The following is a 20,652-nucleotide window of genomic DNA, read 5'->3' on the forward strand; positions in this document are numbered from 1 at the left end:
ATAAAATAATGAATGAAATGGATAAAATAGAAGTAGGGAGGATGTTTCCACTGGCAGGTAAATCTAGGACAAGAGGGTATCAACTCAAGATTAGAGGCAGCAAATTTAGGACTGAATTGAGAAGGAACTTCTGAACCTCAATGGAATTCATTGCCCAGGGAAGTAGTTGATGCTAGTTCAGTAAACGTTTTTAAAGCTAAGGTAGCTTTTTTTAAAAAAGAAATAATTAATTAAGGAATACGGTGAGAACATGGGTAAATGGTTCTGCGTCCATGAAATGATCAGCCATGATCGTATTAAAGGGCAGGATGGCCTTCTGTTCCTAGTTCTTATGTTATACATTTCTCCCTCACTCGTGACTTGGAGGTGCTGGTGTTGGATTGGGATGGACAAAATTAAAATTCCCAGAACACCAGGTTATAGTCCAACAGGTTTATTTGGAAGCACTAGCGCTGCTGCTGCTGCATCAGGTGGTTGTGTGTTTTTCACTTTGTCCCTCCCTCTTATGCAAAGCAACAAAAGCCACGAAGCAGTGCGCATGCTCCAGCCAGCAAAGGTCTCCGGATGATTGATGTCAGTGGCGGACCAATGGAAGGACAGGGGCGGAGCTGGAGGACCTGCGGGGCGGATGGCCTTCTGACCAATCAGAGTGAATGAGAGGCGGGACTTGATTATATCACGTGACCTGCGCGGCTGTGCGGGCGGAGAGCTGTCGGTAAGGAAAGAAACAAACAGCAGCAAGCGGGAGGGAAATGGTGTTAGTCTGGGCTGAGAGGTTTTGCAAACATTTGGTGCACATCGGAAAATACTAATTTGAAACTTAGTCTCGTTTTTGCAGTAAACGGGAAAATGCCTCATCTCGCGATTGACTCATGTAAGTGCCGCCATCTTTATTCGGGGCAATGATTCACTGGACACGTGCAGCTGCCATCTTTGTAGGGGGCAAAGTTCAGAGGGGAGTATGTGCAACTCTCCCTGATAGAGAGTCATGGGCAGGATTTACACAGAGCACATTCACACCCAGAGAAATGGATTTTTTTTTCCTCCGGATTTGTTTCGTCATTCATTGAAATTATTTGGATGTGAATAGAGGCGGTACAGTTAGTAAGTTTGCAGGTGACACCAAAATTGTTGGTATTATGGTCAGTGATAAAGGTGGTCTCAGAATACAATGGGATATTGATCAGATGGGCCAATGGGCTGGGGAGTGGCAGATAGGGTTTAATTTAGATAAATGTGAGGTGCAGCATTTTAGAAAAGCAAATCAGAGCAGGACTCACTGAATTGTAAGGTCTTGGAGAGTCTTGTTGAACAAAGAGACCTTGGAATGCAGGTTCACAGTTCCTTGAAAGTAGAGACACAGGTCGATAGGACAGCTTCCCTTTATTGGTAAGAGCATTGAGTAAAGGAGCTGACCAGGACATTGGTTAGGCCACTTTTGGTATTTTGTCTGCAATTCTGGTCTCCCTCTTGTTAGAAGGAGGCACTGAAACTTGAAAGGTTTGAGAATTGATTTTCAAGGATGTTGCCAGGGTTAGAACATAAAACAGTACAGCACAGCACAGAACAGGCCCTTCAGCCCACGATGTTGTGCCGAACGTCTATCCTACATTAAGCACCCATCGATGTATCTATCCAATTGCCGCTTAAAGGTCGCCAATGATTCTGACTCTACCACTCCCACGGGCAGCGCATTCCATGCCCCCACCACTCTCTGGGTAAAGAATCCACCCCTGACATCTCCCCTATACCTTCCACCCTTCACCTTAAATTTATGTCCCCTTGTAATACTTTGTACCCGGGGAAAAAGTTTCTGTCTACTCTATCTATTCCTCTGATCATCTTATAAACCTCTATCAAGTCACCCCTCATCCTTCGCCGTTCCAACGAGAAAAGGCCGAGAACTCTCAACCTATCCTCGTACGACCTATTCTCCATTCCAGGCAGCATCCTGGTAAATCTTCTCTGCACCCTCTCCAAAGCTTCCACATCTTTCCTAAAGTGAGGCGACCAGAACTGCACACAGTACTCCAAATGTGGCCTAACCAAAGTCCTGTACAGCTGCAACATCACTTCATGACTCTTGAATTCAATCCCTCTGCTAATGAACGCTAATACACCATAGGCCTTCTTACAAGCTCGATCCACCTGAGTGACAACTTTCAAAGATCTATGTACATAGACCCCAAGATCCCTCTGTTCCTCCACCTGACTAAGAACTCTACCGTTAACCCTGTATTCCGCATTCTTATTTCTTCCAAAATGGACAACCTCACACTTGGCAGGGTTGAACTCCATCTGCCACTCCTCAGCCCAGCTCTGCATCATATCTAAGTCCCTTTGCAAACGACAACAGCCCTCCTCACTCTCCACAACTCCACCAATCTTCGTATCATCTGCAAATTTACTGACCCACCCTTCGACTCCCTCATCCAAGTCATTAATAAAAATTACAAACAGCAGAGGACCCAGAACTGATCCCTACGGAACTCCGCTTGTAACTAGGCTCCAGGCTGAATATTTACCATCTACCACCACTCTCTGACTTCGACCGGTTAGCCAGTTTTCAATCCAATTGGCCAAGTTTCCCTCTATCCCATGCCTCCTGACTTTCCGCTTAAGCCTACCATGGGGAACCTTATCAATGCCTTACTAAAATCCATGTACACTACATCCACTGCTCTACCCTCATCCACATGCTTGGTCACCTCCTCAAAGAATTCAATAAGACTTGTAAGGCAAGACCTACCCTTCACAAATCCGTGCTGGCTGTCCCTAATCAAGCAGTGTGTTTCCAGATACTCATAAATCCTATCCCTCAGTACCCTTTCCATTACTTTGCCTACCACAGAAGTAGAGACTAACCAGTTGGAGGATTTCAGTTGCAGGGAGAGGCATAATAGGCTAGGGCCATTTTCCCTGGAGTGTCATCGGCTGAGGTGATGTTGAAGAGGTTTATATAATAGTGAGGGGCATGGATAGCGTGAATAGACAAGGTGTTTACCCTGGGGTGGTGGAGCCCAGAACTAGAGTATATAGGTTTAGGGTGAGAGGGGAAAATTGAACAGGAGCCGAAAAAGCAACAAAAATTGTGACATTTCAAAGACATTTGAATAGGAAGGGTTCAGAGGGATGTCGGCCAAGTGCTGGCAAATGGGACTAGATTAGGTTCGAATATCTAGTTGGCATAGACTGGTTGGACTGAAGAGTCTGTTTCTGTGCTAGACGTCTCTGACTGTGGGATCATAAAAGTGAACACTGCTCTGATTCGCCTCTGAGCTCCTTGATGTCTACTTGTTTGTTATCTAGCTTCCTCAGTCTCTGAGTGTATTTTTGCTCTGTTCAGTATTTTACTATTATGTTCAAAGACCTTTCTGTAAATGAATTGTCCACTGTTGCCCAGCTCCTGGCCATGTTACAGAGGAGGTAGTACTGGATGGTTAGGAAAGGCCAGGGATCAAGAGAACAGTGAGCCTGAAGTCAGTGGCAGGCAAATTGTTGGAATGGATTCTGAGGGATAGGATTTACATGTATTTGGAAAGACGAGGAATGATTAGGGATAGTTAACATGGCTTTGTGTGTGGGAAATTCTCTCTCTCTCTCTCTCTCTCTCTCTCTCTCTCTTTCTCAAACTTGATTGAGTTTTTTGAAGATGTGACAAAGATGATTGATGAAGGCAGACTGTGGACATTATATGGACATTGAATGGTGTTCCACAAAGCAGACTGGTTAGCAAGGTTAGATAACATGAAATGTTGGGAGAACTAGCCATATGGATACAAAACTGGCTTGAAGGTAGGAGGCAGAGGTTGTTGAAAGAAGGTTGCTTTGTCGACTGGAGGCCTGTGAGCAGCAGCGTGCTGCAGGAGTGGATATTGGGTCCTTAAATAATTGACTTGGATGTGAATATATGAGATATGATCAGTAGGTTTACAGAAGACACTAAAATTGGAGGTGTAGTGGACAATGAAGAAGGTTAGTTCAGAATGCAACAGGATCTTGACCAGATGGGCCATTGGGGCGAGTAATGGCAGACTGGGTTCAATTTAGACAAATGTAAGCTGTTGGACTTTGGAAAGGCAAATCAGGGCAGGACTTATACACTTAATGGTAAAGTCCTTGGGAATGTTGCTGAACATAGAGACCATGGAGAGCAGGTTCATTGTTTCTTGAAATTAGAGTCGCAGGTAGGCAGGCTAGTGAAGGTAGTGTTTGGTATGCTTATTTATTGGTCAATGCATTGAGTGCAGAAGATGGGATGTCAAATTGTGGCTGGACAGGGCATTGATTAAGCCATTTCAGGAATTCTGTTTTAAGTTTTAAATTCCCTGTCTGGAAAGGATGTTGTGAATCTTGAAAGAGTTCAGACAAGATTGACAAAGACTTTGCTAGGATTGGAGGATTTGGGCTACAGGGAGAGGCTGAATAGGCCAGGGTTAATTTCCCTGGAGAGTCAAAGACTGAAAGGTGACTTCATGGAGATTTATAAAATCATGAGGGACGTGGATAAGGTGCACAGCCAGGGTCTTTTCCCCCAGGTTAGGTGGGTTCAAAACAAAATCACATGGGCTTACTTTGAGAGGGCAAAGATTTAAAACAGATCTAAGGGGCAAAGTTTTCAAGCTGTGTGTGGTGTGTGTGTGGAATGAGCTGCCAGATGATGTAGTGGAGGCTGATACAATTACAACATTTGAAAGGCATCCGATTGGGTACATGAATAGGAAGAGCTTCTAATGCTGGCAAATGGGGCTCCATTTGTTGAGGATTCCTGGTTGGCATGGACAAATTGGACCAAAGGTCTGTTTCTGTGCTGTACATCTCTATGACACTAATAAATGAAAATAAGATGTGTTCCTCTTTTGTGGAGAGCTAGCAGAAGCACAGATAATTGTCCTTGGAGCTGAGAAGGTTAAGCAGTGATTTTGACCAGCTGCAAATTTGTATCTAGGATATTTAATTTGCAGAGAGAGGGGAATTGTTAACAATGTCACAATTTTAGTAACTATTTTCAGGTAATTTGTAGATAATATGTGAATATGTGAACATTATTTTATTCAGTAAGTTCTGAGCATCTGGAACAGTCTGAATAGCAGCTGGACACCGACTCAGCAGTTATTCATAAACAGATTTGGAATTTTACATTTTAAGGGAAGATTGGGGGGCTATGGGCAAATGGAAAGGGAATTAGGACAGATTTGCAGCATCTCCAGAGTGAGAGGGTACAGCCGCAATGGGCTGAATAGCCCCAGCACCTGTGCTCTGTGATACTGCCTCATTGACTGTGAATGTTGAAGCTCACCCCAGGGCAGAGAGAGGGAGGATCCCACCACTCACCTCACAAAGGGCCTCGGATGATTGATGTCAGCGCTGGCCAATAGGGGGCAGAGGGCAGTACTGGAGGACCAGGTCGTACCAGTTTGTCCTCCAACCAATCGGAGTGAATGAGGGCAGCCTCAAGGCTGGAACTAAAGAAAGGCACATATCGCAGAGATTTGAGAAACTGGAGGACGTGAGATAGGGAGCGTTCTGTGGCTGGAGAGGAATTATATAAATGAGAAAGAGTTGTGAGGGTGGATGAGGTGACAGTGATCGGGAGAGGTGAGGGTGGAGAAATTTAGAGTTAGTGAGGATTAGAGTCATAATGTTATACAGCAAGGAAACAGGCCCTGTGGTCCAACCAGTCCATGCCGACCATAATTCCAAACTGAACTAATTGTACCTGCCTCTGCTTGGTCCACATCCATCCAAATATTTCCTATTTATGTCCTTATCTGAATGTCTTTCAAATATTGTAATTGTATTCACAGCTACCACTTCCTCTGGAACTTCATTTCACGTGTATAAATTTTTTAAAAACCCTAATGTCTTATCTCAAATCTTTCTCATTTCTTCTCAAAATGAATGCACCCGAGTTTTGAATCCCCCTCTCCCCGGCTATCCCCCTTATCTAAACTCTTTCTGATTTTATAAACCTCGAATAAGGTCACCCCTCAACCTCGTGCACGCCAGTGAAAAAAATTCCCAGCCTATCCAGCCTCTCCTTAGAACACAATCCCTCCATTCATGGCAACATGCTGGTAAATCTCTTCTGAACCTGCTCCAATTTACTAATATCCTTCCTATAACAGCACAACCAGAACTGGACAGAGTATTCCAGAAGAGGCCTCCCAACATCCAGTACATCCTCAACATAACATCCCAACTCCTGTACTCCAAGGTCTGAACAATGAAGGTCAGTGTGCTAAGCGCCTTTTTAACCACCCTGTCTACATGTCACACAAACTTCAAAGACGTGAAGCCCTCGGTCTCTTTGTTCCCATATCACTACTCAGGGCCCTACTTTTATTGAGTGTAAGTCCTGCCCTCGTTTGTTTTGTCAGGATGTTATATTTTGCATTTACTCCAATCCAAAAAGTCCTTTTGAGTATAAAGGCAATAGGAGTATAATTCAGAGGGAAATCAGGAGGCAAAAAAGGGATGTGACATAGCTTTGGCGAATAGGGTTAAGGATAATCCAAAGGGCTTTTGTAAATACATGAAGAATAAAAGGCTAACTAGGGAGAAAATAGAGATCCTCAAAGATCAGCAAGGCAGCCAGTGTGTGGAGCTGCAGGCGATGGGCAAGATAGAAAGCCAGTGTTTACTGTGAAGAAGTACATGGGAGATATAGAATGTGGGGAAATAAATGGTGACATCTTGAAAAATGTCCATATTACAGAGGAGGAGGAGATGCTGGATGAGTGGCTAAGGAGCTGGTGCAGGGGAAAAGGATTCACATTTTTTTTTTGGATCATTGTGATCTCCTCTGGAGTAGAGTTGACCTGCATAAGAAGGATGGATTGTACCTGAATTGGAAGGTGTTAACATCCAGACAGGGAGATATTAGTGATACTCGGGAGGCATTAAACCAGTGAGGGAGTGGGTGTAAACCCAATAAGATAGTGAGGAAAGAGTATGTCTGAGACTGGTACAGGTCAGAAGTCAAATAGTCAAGGCAGGCAAGGGCAAGGCACAGAATGAAGTCGGACTGAGCAGTTGCACTGCATTTACTTCAATAGAAGAGGCCTGACAGGGAAGGCAGATGAGCTCAGGGTATGGTTTTCAACATGGCACTGGGATATTATAGCAACTACAGAGGTATCACTCAGGGATGGATAGGACTGGCAGCTTAATGTTCCAGGGTATAGATGCTATAGGAAGAATAGAAAGGGGGACAAGAGAGGAGGGGGAGTAGCATTTTTGATTCAGGATAGCATTATGTTTTTGCTGAGGGAAGATATTGCTGGGAGTACGCCCAGTGAAGTTGTTTCGTTGGAACTGGGAAATAAGAAAGGGATGACCACCTTATTGGCGTATTCTGCATGGATTTTGTCTGGGTTCTCTGGTTTCCTCTCACAGTCCAAAGATGTGCAGGATAGGTTGGATTATCCAGGCTGAATTGTCCACAGTGTTCAGGGATGTGCAGGTTGGGTGGATTGTCCAGGCTGAATTGTCCGTAATGTTCAGGCATGTGTAGGTTGGGTGGCCCTGGGAAATGCAATGTTACTGGGGGAGGTGAGGAGGCTCTCAGGGTCAGTATCAATGTGATGGACTGAATGACCTGCTTCCACACTGTTCGGATTCTCTGATAATTCTACTAGTTTTAAAATAGTTACAGAAAATAATAGACCAGATCTACATGTTAAGGTTCTGAATTGGACAAAGGCTGATTTTGATGGCACGAGGCAAGAACTTTCACCTGGCCCCTCCAGCCTGCTCTACCATTCAATAAGATCAGGGCTGATCTTTTCATGGCCTCAGCTCCACGTTCCCGATCTCCCACCATAACCCTTAATTCCTTTCCTGTTCACAAATCTACATTTTGCCTGAAAGGCATTCAAATGCTGCAGTCAGCAGGGAATGCCACAGATTCACAACCCTTTAGCTGAAGAAGCTCCTCCTGATCTCAGTCCTAAATCTGCTCCCGCTTATTTTGAGGCTCTGGAGTTGGACCCGTCCCCAGTGGAAATAGCCTCCCTGCTTCTGTCTTATCTCCTCCCCTCATAATTTTATTTGTTTCCTATCCAACGTCCCATTCTTCTAAATTACAATGAGTATAGAACATGTTTTCTCAATCTCTCCACATACACCAACCCTCTCAACTCCCAACTCAAACTAGTGACCCTCCTCTGCACTCCCTCCAGTGCCAGTACATCCTTGCTAATGTAAGGGGATCAAACCTGTACACAGTACTCCAGGTGTGGCCTCCCCAGCCCCCTGTACAGCTGCAGCATAACCATCCCTCTGGCAATGAAGGACAATATTCCCTTCACTGCCTTAATTACCTGCTGTACCTGCAAACCAACTTCCTGTGATTCATGCACAAGGACACCCAGCTTCCTCTGTACAGCAGCATGCTGCATGTTTTCACCATTTCATCATCCAGTTTGCTGTTAGTCCGACTAAAATGGATGACCTCACATATCCCAACATTGTCCTCCATCTGCCAGATCCTTGCCCACTCACTTAATTGATCTGTATCCCTGTGCAGACTTGCAATGGACTCTGCAGACATTGCTTTATTCATCTTTGTATCAAATGTGAACTCTGACACCGTACACTTGGTCCTCAATTCCAAAACATTTGTGTAAATTACAAACAGTTGTAGTGTCAACACTAATCCAAACACCCGTTTATCCCCATTATTTATTATGTTGGTGAACCGATCCTGTATCAATGATAATTACCCATAATGCTGTGCATCTTTACCTTATACAGCAGCCTTTTGTGTGGCAACTTATCGAATACCTTCTGGAAATCCAGGTACACCACATCCACCGGTTCCCCCTTGTCCAACGCGCTCATTGTATCCTCAAATAATTCCAGTAAATGTGTTAGACATGACCTGCCTTTCATGAATCCATGCTGTGTCTGCGAAATGAGACAATTTCTACCCAGATATCTCACCACTACTTCCTTGAGAGATTCAAGCATTTTCTCCACTGCAGAAGTTAAGCTAACAGGTCCTTTTTGAAAAATAGTGGTACCGCATTTGCAGCTTCCAGTCTGTCAAAACCATTCCAGAATCCAACAAATTTTAGTGAATTATCACGAGTTTATTTGTTATACTTCCCCGCCCCCCCCCCCACCCCATCTCCTTTAGTCCCTCGAATGCATTCCATCAGGGCCAGGAGACCCAGCTACCTTGAGGCTGTTATCTTTCCCAACATTGCCTCTTTACTGGGAATGATTGTTTCTCTGTCCTCATCTGCCATTGCCTCCACAGGCCTGCCAGAATGAGAGTATATAGACAGTATGTTCCTGTTAAGGCCAAGGCTGGTAGGTGTAGGGAATGCTGCCTGTCGAAAGAAATTGAGGGCCTGGTCAGGAAAATGAAGGAGGCATTTGGCAGGGACAGAGATCTGTGTTTGTGAGAATCCCTAGAGGAGTATGGGGCAGTAGGAGTATACTCGAGGTAAACCAGGAGGGCAAAAAGGGGATATGAGATAGCTTTCGGAAATAGGTTTAAGGAGAATCCAAAGTGATTGTATAAATACACTAAGGACAAATGAGTAACCAGGCAGAGAATAGGTACCCGCAAACATCAAGGCTGTCTGTGGAACCGCAGGAGGTGAGAGAGGTTCTGTGTGAGCGGAGAGGTTTTACAAACACAATGTGCGCATCGGAAAACACACATTTTGTAACGTCCCAGTCTCGTGTTTTCAGTAAATGGGGAATTGCCTCAGTGTGGCTGCAGGTATGTGTACGCATCACCATCTTTATTCGGGGCAAGAATTCACTGGATACATGCGGAACTGCCAGCTTTGTAGGGGGCAAGGTGCGGCCAGGCGCATGTGCAGCCTTTCTGTGGTACAGAGTCATTGGGCAGGATTTACAGAGCACATTCAAACTCAGAGAAATGGATGTTTATTTCTGGATTTGTTTTGTCATTCATTTAAATGATTTGGTATCGGAAATGAGTTTGCAGGTCATACAAAATTGGAGGTATTGTGGATAATGAAGAAGGTTACCTCAGATTACACTGAGATATTGATCAGATGGGGTTTAATTTAGATAAATGTGAGGTGCTGCATTTTGGAAAAGCAAATCAGTGCAGGACTTATACACTGAATGGCCAGGCCCTGGAAACGTTTGCGGAACAAAGAGACCTTGGACTGCAGGTTCATAGTTTCTTGCAAGTCAAGTTGCAGGCAGATAGGATGGTGAAGAAGGTGTTCAGTTTATATTCCTTTATTGGTTCGAGCATTGAGTACAGGATGTGGGAGGTCATGTTGCTGTACAGGGCATTCGTTAGGCCACGTTTGGAATATTGTGTGCAGTTCTGGCCTGCCTCCTATCAGAAGGGTGCTGTGAAACTTGAAAGGTTTCAAAAAAGACTTCCAAGAATGTTGTTAGTGTTGGAGGATTTGAGGTTGGAGGCTGGGCTGTTTTCCCTGGAATGCAATAGGCTGAGCTGTGATGTTATGGAGGTTTATACTATCAAGAGGGGCATGAATGGAGTAAATGAACAAGGTGTTTTCCTTGGAGTGATGGTGTCCAGAAGTAGAGGCATTGCTTTAGGATGAACGGATAAAATTTCAAAGGGGCCTAAAGGACAACTCTCCTGCAGTGGGTGGAATGAGCTGCCAGAGGAAGTGGTGGTGGCTAGTACAGATAAAACTTGTTAAAGGCGTCTAAATAGACACATGATATGATGAGTAAGCGTTTACAGGGATATGGGCCAAGTGCTGGCAAATGGGAATAGATTAGGTTCGGATACCTGGTTGTCATGGATGAGTTAGACCGAAGAGTCTGTGTCGGCGCTATACATCTCTATGACTGTGGGATCATAACAGCTTATACTGTTCTGCTTCATCTCTGGGCTCCCTCATGACCACTTTGTTAATGTCTAGCTTCCTCAGTCTCGAACAATGGGTGTATTTTACTCTTACTTTTACAGACATTTTTATACATTAATTTTTCACTGCCGCCCAGCCACTGACCGTGTGCTGCTCATTAATTTTTTTTCTGGAAAATTTTTGACAGTCAAGAATTCTTTTTTTCCGATGAGCAAGTGTATTTTCCTTCCGTTTCTGACTATAAATTCTGCATCATTTTCGTTCCCTGTAATCCGTTTTGCACTCCCTGAAACATCAACTGTGTTTCTCCTTCCACAGATCCCAGAGATTAATGCCAAAGCCCTGTTGCCTATGGAGAGGGTGATGCTTGACTTTCTTGTACAGCTGCAGTTTGTGTGGTGAAGGTGCTCCCACAATGTGGTTGGGTAAGAGATGTTACAGATTATTCATTACAGCCACTGTGATGATTTGAAGATAATGTCCAAATCAGGAACAGTTTGTAGTTTTATTATCCTGCTTATAATTTCACAAAAATATTATTGGGAACTTTAGACAAGGCCAGAGAAGTAGGTTTTGAGGAATGTCTTAAAGGAGGAAAGCAGACCTGTGAGGTTTTGGCTGCGAATTTCAGACCTTGTTGCTTTGGCAACTGTAAAAGCAGCCACACAGGTGAGGTAATGAATTAACAGATCATTGGGAGTCTCGAACAGAATGGGTTGTCGAGGTCTCAAAGGGTGTGTGATGCAGCGAGCTAGGGATGATCACAACCAGGAATTATATCAAGGGTGAGAATTTTAAATTGAGGGATGTGGGCTGGATACTGGCAGGTGAGACTAGATTGGGTTGGGATATCTGTTCGGCATGAACAGGTTGGGTCGAAAGGTCTGTTTCCATGTTGTGCATCTCTGTGGCTCTATGTTGTTGATTATGAATAGCAGCCTTTTGATGGATCAACAAGTTTTGGTACGAGGAAGTACTTGGGCAGAGATTTAGTTTTTCTTGAGATAACAGGGAGGTTGAATGTGGGAAGTTGGCCAGGAGTGTGTTTGTATAAGGAAGTCTGGAGATAACACAAGGTGGATGAGAGTATATGAGCTAATACAATGTCAGAATCAGCTCGAAATAGTGGTCTTGTCCCCCTCACCTCACCACACCTCTGGGATTCAGCTGGTTGTCAGGTTGTGAATCAGGCAGTAACACAATCGGGAGCTGAGTGGCCATGGTGGAGCCTGAAATGAGTGTCACTCAGCTGGCTGTTGCTGAGCAGCTGCTGCTTGGTAGCCCTGTTGGTGACATCTTCCATCACTTTACTGCTGATCGAGTGTGGACTGACGGAGGGAAATTGGCTTGGTTGGATTGCCCTGTGTTTTCTGTTGAACATGCCTGGGCAATGTTCCACAATGTCAGTAGACGCCAGTGCTGGAGCGGTACTTGGCTTGGCGGGTGGCAAGTTCTGGAGCACAAGCCATTAGTATTATTGCCAGGATATTGGCAGGGCCCATAGCCTTTGCACTACTTAACCACTTCTTGTTGTTATTCAAACTGAATGAAACTGGCTTAAAACTCACATCTGTGATGTTGGAAACCACTGGAGAAGGCTGAGATGGAGCATCCCACTTCTGGCTGCAAATGCTGTTGACTTATCTGGTGCATGGATGTGTGAGGCCCCTCCATCAGTAAGGGTGGGGATATCTGTGATGCTCCCTGCAGTGAGTTGTTTTATTGTCCATCACCGTTTACAACTGGGTGTGGCAGTTCTGCAGAGCTCTGATCTGATCCATTGGTTGTGGGATCACTTAGCTCTGTTGCTTGGTGCTGATGCTGTTTGATATGCAGATGGTTCTGTTTGGTAGCTTCACCAGGTTGGCACGTCATTTTTAGTTATGCCTGGTGCTGCTTTGGGCATGCCCTCCTTTCCTGTCCTTTGTGATGGGTGAGAGCAGGATTTACAAACCCATGAGATTACAGATTGTGCTGGAGTACAGTTCTGCTGTTGTTGATGTCCCACAGTGCCTCAGAGAGATCCAATTTACGTTCCTACATCTCATCAAAGTCTGTCCCATTTAGAACGGTGATAGTGTCACTCAACACAATGGAAGTTTTTCTCAACTTTAAGCCAAGACTTGTGTCTCCAAAAACAATGTGCAATGGTCGCTCATACCGATACTGTCGTGGACAGATGTATCTGTAGCTGGTCAGTTCATAACAATGAGATCAAGTATGTTTTTCCCTGTTGTTGGTTCCCTCACAACCTGCTGCAGACTCAGTTGAGCAGCTATATCCTTTAGGACCGGACCAGCTCAGTCAGTAATTCTGTTGCAGAGCTAGTCTCGATTGTGGAGATTGAAATCCTGTACCCAGAGTACGTTTGACACCATTTTACTTCCTCAGTGCTTCCTCCAAATGTTGTTCAACATGAAGGAGAAGTGATTCATCAGCCAAGAGAGGACGGAGCATGGTAATCAGCAGGAGCCATGACACCTCCTGGTGTCCGGAGTCAATGCTGAGTACTCAGAGGGCAAATCCTCCCTGTCTGTGCCACCACCTCTGCCTGGTCTGTCCTGCTGGTGGGACAGGACATATCCAGAGATTTGAGGAGAAAGTGAAGACTGCAGATGCTGAAGATCAGAGTCGAGAGTGTGGTGCTGGAAAAGCACAGCAGGTCAGGCTGATGAAGGGCTTAGGCTCGAAACGTCGATTTTCCTGCTCCTCGGATGCTGCCTGACCTGTTGTGCTTTTCCATCACCACACTCTCGATATCTAGGGACGGTGATGGTGGTATCTGGTCATTGTCTGTAAAAGGGCTCCTGAAGAAGGGCTCATGCCCGAAACGTCGATTCTCCTGCTCCTTTGATGCTGTCTGACCTGCTGCGCTTTTCCAGCAACACATTTTCAACATTGTCTGTAAGGGTTGATTCCATGAGTATGAGTATGTCAGGCTGTTCCTTGATTGGTCTGTGAGACAGCTCTGCACATTTTGACACCAAACTCCAGATGTTAGTCTGGAGGACGTTGCACCATCGAGAGGGCTGATTCTGTGGTTGTATTTTCTGGTGCCTTGTCAGATGCTGAGTGGTCCATCCAGTTTCATTCCTTTGTTGAGACTTTGCAGTGATTCATACAGCGAGTAGCTGGCTGGGCCACTGTCGGGTTGGCAGGATATTTTTCCACCATTGACAATGGTTCCATGGAGATTAGGAGATTCCTAATTCCAGTTATTTTTTCTTGAATTCAGATTCCACCATCTGCCAAGTTGGGATTCGAACCAGGATTTCTGTCATTGGTTTTAATATTTTGGGTAAAAGTTCACTCACTTTAAATATCACTTACCCAGGTTTTGTTTCTTTGTGAAACACTGTCCATCATCCTGTCTCCTCCATCCTTCTCTCCAACAACAAGATCAAGGAGCACATGGCGTTTCTCTGTCACTAAGACTGAGACAATCCGATCTGCTGCTTCCCTCCCTCCCACTGAGTCAAACTGCCTCGCGTGGTGTTCCCGGATTTTGTCCAAACTTTCTCCAATCCCGGTCAAGCCTTATCAGAGCTCATCTTGACCCTTTTACCCTCATCTCAGTAAACCATAGAGTTTCCAACTCTCTTTTCTCCCCCTCCTCATCAGTCTCCGTCACCGATTCACAGATATTGTTCCTTGTTCTGTCTTTTCTGGTTATGTCCTTCTCTCCCATTCTGTGAAAAACTAATATTTGACCTCATGGTTGTTGAAAAATCCTGCTGCATCTCCACTCTCCCTGTCCTTTCTGAATTCCTTGCGTTTGGTGTCCCTCATGGATCTATCCTTGGCCCCTCTTGTATCTCCTCTACATACTGACAGGAGGTGACATTGTGCAAAAGCACCATGTTGGGTTTCACATGTACACTGACAATGCCCAGCTCTCCCTCCCCGTCATCCCTCTCCATTACTCCACTGTTACTCAGTTATCAAGCTGCTAACCACATTCCCACTACTCGATTAGGTGCAGTTTCCTCCAATGAAACATTGTCATGGTTAAACCCGTTGCCTGACCAATTCCTTTCCCTTCCTGCTGAGCCCCTCCCTCTCACTGAGAACTATACAGCAGAACTACACTCTTCACAATATTGCAGTTGTTTCTGACGCGAAGCTGACCTTCTGATTAGACATTTACACAATCCTAAACACCAGGAATTCCAATCTCTTAAACGTTGTTTGTCCCCTCCTCACTCCAGCTCCATTGCTACTGAAACCCCTTACCCGTGTCTGTGCTGCCTTAAACGTGATGAATCCGAAACAAAACCCTTGATTCTGTGACTGGCTCAGAATCTGGTTTCAGACTCCCCCCTCAGTATTTACCCTCAGGCACATCAGTATTTATTCTGTCAAACCCCTTCAGAATCTGGTGGTGCGGTCTGATTGTAGCTGGTGGGAATGGCAGAAGCTGATGTGTTGTATCTGGGTGGAAGGTAAGGACTTGGGGTGGGTGGGGGCAGCTTGCGGGGTGTTCTATCCTTGTTGCAGTTGGAGGTGTGGGTTTCAAAGGCAGAGGTGCAGGAAGTGGAGGAGATACATTGGATGGTATTGACCACATGGGAGGGGAAATTGCAGTCCTTGAAATATTTGGTATTTTGGTATGTTCTGGCTTCACTGGAACACTGCAGTAAGCATGAGACAGAGGTGTTGGCCAGGTGTGTTATAGTGACAGGCAGCTGGAAGCTCGGGGTCTATTTTTGCAGCAGAACGTCGATCATCAGTCGCTATTTTCGCCACCTCCACTGAGATGCTGCCAGACACAGGTTCCTGTCCTCTCCATTAACAGCTATGCACCCTCCCAGCCTGATCGTAATCCACTCCTTTGTCTTTCCAAATGTTCCGGTCTCTCTCTGGGTCCTGTCCCTACCTATTATTTACTCTTTAACCCCTATCTCCTGCAGTACAAAGATCTGCAGGTTAGTTGAATTGGCCAAGCTAAATTTCCCATAATGCTCAGGGATGTGTAGGTTAGGTGCATTAGTCAGGAGAAATATACAGTAATAGGGTAGGGGAATGGGTCTGGGTGGGATACCATTCGGAGGGACGCTGTGGACTTTTGGGCCGAATGGCCTGTTTCCACACTGTCAGGATTCTAATTTTCCCAGCTCCCATCGGTCCTGAGGAAGGGCCACTGGACAGATTCCTGTTCCCAGATGCTGCCAGACCTGCTGAGCTTTCCCAGCACCTCCTGCTTGTTGTTCCTGATTGACACCATCCATCCACCTTCCGGGTTTGATTCAGGCAGGGGGAGGATCCCACCACTGACCTCACAATGGGGTCCAGCTGATTGGTGGCAGCTTCGGACCAATAGGAAAAGGGGGTGGGACTGGTGGACGAAGTGGAACCAGCTGGTCATCCAAACAATGGGAGTGAATGAGGGGCGTGGCCAGTGGGATGACACGTCACCAGTAACTCCGCCTGTGCAGTGTCACGTGACTCGGCTGTTGGTGAATGTGGGAGAGGCAAACAGGGAAGGGGAGAGTGGCCTCAGAGACAGAGGTAATGAGTCACTTCAGACTGGGAAGTTTTAATTACACTCTGTACGGGTCGTTAGTCTGAATTAGAAACTCTTAATCCCGCGTTTGCAGCAGATGGGAAAATGGCTGCGGCCCTCAGGCGGTGATAGGTCCTGGGATATGGCCGCCATCTTTATTGGGGGTAAGGTACAGTGAGGCACATGGACATGTCCCCTTCCTAGGATGGGCGGGTGTGTACGATTTAAAGAGAGGCATTTACATATCAAGCACATACCAAGAAAAAAGTATGTCTTTATATTCTTCCTGTACTGACTGAGTTTTGTTTTGTGAATTCATTTCATAGGATATTAAATAAGAATAATTGAAGTTGGGATCTCAAAGCAAGTTTTTACAGTCAATGGAGTCATCAGGATCTGAATATCATTGGCATTTAACTGTGGAAGGAGAAAGGTTTGACTGTTCTGTTTGTGGGAAAATATCTCCAATATTTTTGTTAAGCAGGAAGATGTACACATTCGTGATTGGATCACCCTTTGGGTGTGTGCTCTGTTCTGGGCCCTGCAGCTGAGGAAGGAGATATTGGCCTGAGAGGGAGCACAGATTTATTCAAATTACACCTCGTCTCTTTGTAAGATTTCTCAGATTTAGACCCAGTCACCCACTTCATGATGTTAACCTGTAAACTTCATATTTTCAATTAGCTGCAAACTTCCCACTAAAACTCCTTTTGGACTCAAATTCCAGTACCTTTTCAGGTGGAATGTTCCAGATTCTGATAACTGTCTGTTCATTCAGAAGCTGTTGACTCTGGGGTTACAAAGGGCTGAATCAAAAGATAAGATGCTGTCCCTGAGCTCCCATTGAGATGCATTGGAACAGTACAGGAGGCTGAGGGCAGTGCAGGTGTGAGCAGACAATGAAAATGACAGGACTGCACTGTGAGGGCTGCTTGGCTCAATGAGAGTGTTTTGGAGTTGGGTGTAAGCAGACTGATGTGAGACAAGGAGAAGGTGAAACTAAAACTCCGTTTTAGTTCAGGCCGTTCAGAAATTCACATGGTCCCAATGGGAACAGCCAGTTTTTAAGTGATACCTGCGGGGTATTTGTTAACAGTTTTTAAAGTATTTTTCCTGAGGGCAGTTGAGAGCTGGCCACATTGCTGTGGGTCTGGAGTCACATGTAGGCCAGACCAGGTGAGGATGACCGTTTCTTTCCCTACAGGACATGAGTGAACCAGTTGGGTTTTCTAACAATCGTCAATAGTTTCATGGTCATCATTCGCCTTTTCACTCTAGATTTATTGGATTCCGATGCTGCCATCAGCCATGTTGGGATTCTAACCCTAATCCTCGGAACATTGCACGTGTCACTCATCTGGCAGGAATACCATTAAGCCATTGCCTCCCTTTTTAGCAACGTTTAAAAGAAAGTTCCATCATTCTACGTGTACAATGTGAGATAAAATACTGCAACGTCCACGTGTCAGCCTCTCCAAAAGGTCAATCAACAGAAATTTATTTGGGGGTGAAATATTTCACTTTTTTTGGGGGGGGGGGCGGAGAGTGGTTTATTAAACAAAAATGAATCCAAATAAAAATCGTATGCCATGGACATGTAATTTCTGAAGCCGGAGGGGGATTACAGAGACAGGGAGGATGGTGGGGCCGGAGGGGGATTACAGAGACAGGGAGGGTTGTGGGGCCAGAGGGGGATTGTGGTCCAAACATCACTGTGGTGTACATGGACTGCAGCATTTCCGGGAGGCAGTTAACCACCACTTTCTCCAAAACAAGTAAAGGGGGCCAATAAATACCGGTCTGGGCAGCAAAGGCAACCCCCAGTGAATAAAACCAAGCAGTGACCTCTCTGAGCTGACTTGCTGTGAAGTTAAAAACCTCTCTGGAAATGGAGTGGGCAGAGGAGAGAAACAGTAACATTTCACAGCTGCCCTCAGTGAGACCTCGCCCTTGGAAGTACTCAGAGCCGAGGATCAGCTCAGTGAGTTTCAGTCTCTTCAAACATCAATCTTAGTCGGTTTTATTTTATTAAATCTACTATTGTGAGTCAGGTGAGGATTTCTTTTTAATGTCTTACAGTCTCTTGATTAAATGTTTAAGATATAAAACGTAAGCATTAAGTTATTCTCGGGCAGTATTTTTCCAGCAGTAAGACTGTGCCTTTGTCATGGTCGGTAGGTTGTTAAGGCGGAGAGATGGCCTGTTGTAGAGTGGCGTGCTGTTCCTGTCGGATGTGGGAGATTAGGGAGAGTTTCAATGATCCTGATGATTATGTCTGCAGGAAATGTGATTGTAAATCCTATTGGATCGCATGGATTGGTGGAGGAGTGATTAAAGGCAGTGAGGAATTGACAGGAGACGGGATGTGTGATAGGTGGCAGTCTCAGGATTGCAGGATACTGCAGATACAGTCAGGTGGATGGGTTACCGCCAGGAAAGCTAGGAGGGATAGTCAGGTACTGCAGGAGTCTCCTGTGGCTATCCCCATCTCCGACAAGTATACTGTTTTGGAAAGTGTAGGTGGTAATAGACTTTCAGGGGAATGTAGCACTGACAGTCAAGTTACTGGGACTGAGACTGGCTTCTAACATAATGTGAGGTATATCCAGTTCCACACGATCGATGGTGATAGGGGACTCTCTAGTCAGGGGCACAGTCTGCCGTTTCTGCAGCTGACAGTGAGAGATTAGAATGGGGTGGTGCTGCCCTGGTGCCAGTGTCTCACAGAGGGAGCAGAATATTCTCAAAAGGGAAAATAACCAGTGGAAGGACATTGTACATTGGTACCAATGACATAGGAAGGGAAAAGCATGGGGTCCTGACAAGCAGGGAGATTTGCTGGTGCCACTCGGGAGGCATTAAACCTGTGAGGGAGTCGGGGTAATCCTAAAGAGTTAGTGAGAAAAGAGGTGAGTCTGAGGCTGGTACTGTTCACCGGTCAGACTGTCAAGGCAGGCAAGAGCAAGCCACAGAATGAGGTGCGACGGACCAGTTGCACTGCATTTATTTCAGTGCAAGAGACCTGATAGGTCAGCCAGGTGGGCTCAGGGTATGGTTTTGAACATGGCACTGGGATATTACAGCAATTACAGAGGCATCACTCAGGGATGGATAGGACTGGCAGCTTAATGTTACAGGGCATAGATGCGATAGCAAGGATGGAAAGGGGGCAACAGAGCAGGGAGAGAGGTGTATATTTATTAGTGATAACATTATGGCTGGGCTTCGGGAGGATATTTCTGGGAGTACATCCAGGCAAGTTTCTTGGGTTGTACTGAGAAATAAGAAAGGGATGATCATATTGGGATAGTCAGCGGGGAATTGAGACACAAATTTTGCCAGGAGACCTCAGTTATCTCTAAGAATAATATGGATGCAATGATAAGGGGTTTTAACTTTACCAACATGGCCTCGGAGTGCTGTAGTGTTAAGGGCATGAATGGAAAGGTATTTGTTCAGTGTGTACGAGAACGTTTCAGATTGAGTTTGTAGGATGTACCTACTAGAGAAGGAACAAAACCTGACCTGTTTTCTTTATTCACTCACAGGATGAGGCTGTCACTGGCTCGGCCAGCATTTATTGCTGCGTTTACCCAGAGGGCAGTTAAGAGTCAACCACGTTGCTATAGGTCTGGAGTCCCATGCAGACCAGACCAGGTAAGGATGGCATTTTCCTTCCCTAAAGGTCATGAGTGAACCACATGGGTTTTTCCAACAATTGACAATGGATTCCTGTCGTCACTAGATTATTTTTTCCAGATATTTATTAAATTCACGTTCCAAAATCTGCCGTGATGTGATTCAAACCCAGGTCCCCAGAACGTTATCTGGGTCTCTGGATTAACTGTCTAGCGATAATTTCACTCCATCATCACTGCCTCTTAGGAAATGAGGCAGGGTGAGTGACTGAGGTATCAGTGGGGCAGCACATCAGCACAAAATATCCCACAGTATTGTGGCTCAGTGGTTAGTGCTGCTTCCTCAGCAACAGGGACCTGGGTTTGATTCCAGCCTCAGGCAACTGTCTGTGTTGGAGTTGGCACATTCTCCCCAGTGTCTGTGAGGATTTCCTTCGGGTGTTCCAGTTTGCTCCCACAGTCCAAAGATGTATAGCTTAGTTGGATGAACCATGTTAAATTTCCCATAGTATCTAGATGCAGTATATGAGGTTTTGGGATGTGCAGGCAAATCTCTGCCTGATGTGAAAAGATCCTTTTGGGGTCTTGGACAGAGGTCAGAGGGAGGGGTTGAGTAGGGATCAGTCAGGGAGGGGGAGATTACAGTGTTGGGTAGGGATCAGTCAGGGAGGGG

The 20,652-nt window shown here is 45.5% G+C and overlaps 1 long non-coding RNA gene across 1 annotated transcript; it reads left to right on the forward strand.

The window, feature by feature from the left end:
• The first annotated feature begins 686 nt into the window (after nt 1-686).
• LOC132814225 (uncharacterized) lies at nt 687-19,989 on the forward strand. The gene is made up of 3 exons (XR_009644342.1): nt 687-715; nt 11,157-11,263; nt 19,890-19,989. It is a non-coding gene; the product is annotated as an uncharacterized LOC132814225 (long non-coding RNA).
• The last annotated feature ends 663 nt before the right edge of the window (nt 19,990-20,652 follow it).

This window comes from Hemiscyllium ocellatum, unplaced genomic scaffold (assembly GCF_020745735.1).
Source record: "Hemiscyllium ocellatum isolate sHemOce1 unplaced genomic scaffold, sHemOce1.pat.X.cur. scaffold_754_pat_ctg1, whole genome shotgun sequence".
NCBI lineage: Eukaryota > Metazoa > Chordata > Chondrichthyes > Orectolobiformes > Hemiscylliidae > Hemiscyllium > Hemiscyllium ocellatum.